The sequence below is a fragment of the Dipodomys merriami genome, unplaced genomic scaffold (genome assembly GCF_024711535.1).
Source record: "Dipodomys merriami isolate MVZ:Mamm:240054 unplaced genomic scaffold, mDipMer1.0.p SCAF_142, whole genome shotgun sequence".
NCBI classification, from domain to species: Eukaryota; Metazoa; Chordata; class Mammalia; order Rodentia; family Heteromyidae; genus Dipodomys; species Dipodomys merriami.
In genome coordinates, this window is record NW_027202738.1 from 1,214,627 (window position 1) to 1,218,049 (window position 3,423).

Here is a 3,423-nt window from a genome sequence, read left to right on the forward strand (position 1 = left end):
TAGATAATTGCTTCTGCAGGATCTTTTATTGTAAGAGTCATTTTTTTTTCCCCCAACAGGGATGGCCCTGCCTGAACCACGGAGGGAGGTGGCTGGAGAGGCGCGGTCAGCACGCTCTCCCCATTAGTGGGGGGACAGGCTTCTCTTGAAATGAGGCAAAATCTGGAAAAGGGGAGGGGGGTCATCTGTTGGGGATCGGACAAGGGGGAGGGGGAGAGGGACTGAGTGCTGGGGTTTGGGGGGGGTGTGATGTTGACCTCATGATTGTGAGGGGGTGCGCGTGCGTGCGCACGCGTGTGTCGATCCTGGGTCTTGAACTCGGGGTGCTCTCCCTCAGCTATGCCATTCAAGGCTTGAGTCACAGCTCACCTCCAGCTCTTGGGCGGTTCATTGGAGATAGAGTCTCGGGGATGCTCCTGCCTGGGGTTGGCTTCGAACCACAATTCTCAGACACAGTGAGAATTAGAGATTTGGTTGGAAGTTGGAGGCGGAGGTGATGCTCCAGGTGGTACTGTGGTCAGCCTTGAACGAGGACACTAAGAGACAGCGCCCAGGTCCTGAGTTCAGGCCCCAGGACCGGCAAAAGTGTGTGCGTGTGCGCATGTGCATGTGTGCGTACTCACACACACACACACACACACACACCACTGAGACCTTTCTGCTCTAAGATGGTCACTCGAAGATGGCCACTCACATGGGAGGAAATCGGCCATCCACACACCTGGCTCCATCCATATGGAAAGGTGGACAGGGCTACAGGAGGAAGCTCCTGTCTGTGGCCCAGTGGCTCGGGGACCCGTCACCTTCCATGTGCCTCCATTCCAGCCAGGGCTGCAGAGTCAGGGTTCCAGGGATGCTGGGCCCCTGGTGTTCCCGTTCAAAGTTGGTGGAAGAAGGGCTGTGCCAGGAGCAGACCAGGGGCTGAATTCAGGACGCACCAGGAGGTCCTGGGAGAATCCGGAACCGAGCGTCTCACCGGGTGATTCTGGCCACCAGGGGCCACCAGGGGCTGACCTCAGACACTGCAGATTCAGCAAGAGACCCAAGTGAGAGGTTTCACACTCGCACTTAGAACTGCGCTTTAGAAAGCCCTTGCTAACACCTGTACCGTACAGGTCTTAGAAGGTTAGATTTTGAGTTTCAAACACCCTCGCCTTCTGGGAACTTAGGAACTATAGAATTTTAAAATCAGACAAAAAAAATCTTGTTAAAAAAAATAGGACAAGGGGCTGGGAAGGTGGCTCAGTGGTAGAGCGCTTGCCTTGCATGCAAGAGGACCTGAGTTCGATTCCTCAGCACCACATAAGCAAAAAGAAAAAAGCTGGAAGTGGCGCTGTGGCTCAAGTGGTAGAGCGCTAGCCTTGAGCTGAAGAGCTGAGGGACAGCACCCAGGCCCAGAGTTCAGGCACCACAACTGGACCCAAAAAAAAAAAAAAAAAATAGGACAAGCCAGGCACTGGTGGATCACGCCTGTCATCCTAGCTACTCAGGAGGCTGAGATCTGAGGATCGCAGTTCAAAGCCAGCCCAGGCAGGAAAGTCCATGAGACTCTTATCTCCAATGAACCACCAGAAAACCAGAAGTGGTGCTGTAGCTCAAAGTGGTAGAGCGCTAGTCTTGAGTAAAAGAGCTCAGGGACAGCTACCAGGCCCCAAGTTCAAACCCCACAAATCACACACACACACACACACACACACACACACACACACACACACACACACACACACACACACACGGGATAACTCAAGTCTGATAGCTCTAGATTTGTAGAATCTTAAGAACCATCAAGTGTTCAAGAATGTAATGAGTCAAATCTTAGAATTAAGGAATTCTAGAATGTAAAGCTGACTTTATAAATGCCAGATGTAGGGTAAGATATACTTGAGGTTGGAGAATAGCTGAAGATCATAGAAATCGCTACTAGACTTTTTTTATAATATTAAACTAACAGAATTTCCAGGTAAAATAGAAGAGTGCAAGAATTGCTGAATTTTAAAACTTTAAGAGGGCTGGGAAGGTGGCTTGGTGTTAGAGTGCTTGCCTCGCATGCATGAGGCCCTGGGTTCGATTCCTCAGTACCACATACACAGAAAAGGCCAGAAGTGGCACTGTGGCTCAAGGGGTAGAGCACTGGCCTTGAGCTGAAGAGCTGAGGGACAGCGCCCCAGCCCCGGTCTCCACAGTGTGCGGCTGCCTGGCCACTGGAGAACAGCTTCTGGATGACTTCCCCTGCTCTGACTCCTTCGGGGATGTCTGTGTCCCGTCCCTGGGCCCACAGGTCCCAGCTCTTCACCTTGGCCCCCAGGGCCTCCCCCCCCCATGCACTGTCTAGCCTCCTTGTTCAGTCCTCTTCCCTCCCAGCCTCCAGGGCTCCTGGCAGAGGACAGACGGCAGCTGGTGATTTTCACAGCCTTGCACCTTTGCCAGGGTTGTGCGCCCTACCGGAAACACCTTCCTCCACCCCGGCCCCCTCAAGTACTCAGCATCCTGCACTGGGTTCAAAGCGCAGCCCAAATGCCAGGCTCCCCTTGTGGAGGGGATGGGGGAGCCTGGAAACTCTGCATCCAGGACTCAGGCCCTGAGGCTGGAGGAAGGAAGGAGAGGACCAGGGAGAAGCCCAGGGCAACTGCGTGAGTCTCCCCGGGGTGGCCCGCGTCCACACACTTTCCAGCTGTGCAGGGGATGAAGATGGGTGGGGTCCCACGCCTGAGTGTTGGGGGGGGTGTGGAGGGAGATCGCTAAGGAAGGGGGGAGCCCGGGAGTGAGGCTGGGAGCGGGCCTCCCGGGCCGGGAGTGAACCCCGCTCCGGGCACCTCCGCGTTAATTCCTCTCCCCGGGGGGGAGCTGGGGGAGCCAGGCCTCATTAGTTGAGGGGCCAGCCTCGTGGAGCTTCGTGTTTGTTAAAGATTAATGGGGTGTCTCCCGTGCCAGCGCTGAGGGTCTCCTGGCCTCGATTCCTCCAAATCAGCCCCCCGCCACGCCTCATCTTTGGCGGAAGGAGGGAAGGGGCTGGCGGGAGCTAATGGGGCTCGCCGGTCTTGCCACAGATGAGCACGCGCACGCACACACACACCCAGCCAGCCCCGGGGTCTTTATTAAACACGGACGGAACTCAGCCACCAAGGGGGAGGCAGGGACACAGGGGCACTGGCTCTGCCCGCAATCCAGGGCACATGGCAGTCCGTCCCTTCCCACACCCTGCATGATCCCTGGGCAGCGCTGTGATTCCCTGCTTGACGTCTCTGAGCTCCTCTGGGCTGGTCCTCAGTGTCAGCCCACACCCCCACCCACTCCCCCAGTATGTTTCCATCACCCTGAAAATCTGAGCCCAACAATCATCTCTGCGGCCCCCCTCCCCTCCTCTCACCTCAACGCTCCGGCTGGACAGCCCTCCCAGCACCCACACTTCCTGGCGGTTGGGTT

The 3,423-nt window shown here is 56.1% G+C and overlaps 1 non-coding gene across 1 annotated transcript; it reads left to right on the top strand.

The window, feature by feature from the left end:
- Positions 1-1,236: 1,236 nt before the first annotated feature.
- On the top strand, positions 1,237-1,301 carry Trnaa-ugc (transfer RNA alanine (anticodon UGC)). The gene has a single exon. It is a non-coding gene; the product is annotated as a tRNA-Ala (tRNA).
- Positions 1,302-3,423: the final 2,122 nt, after the last annotated feature.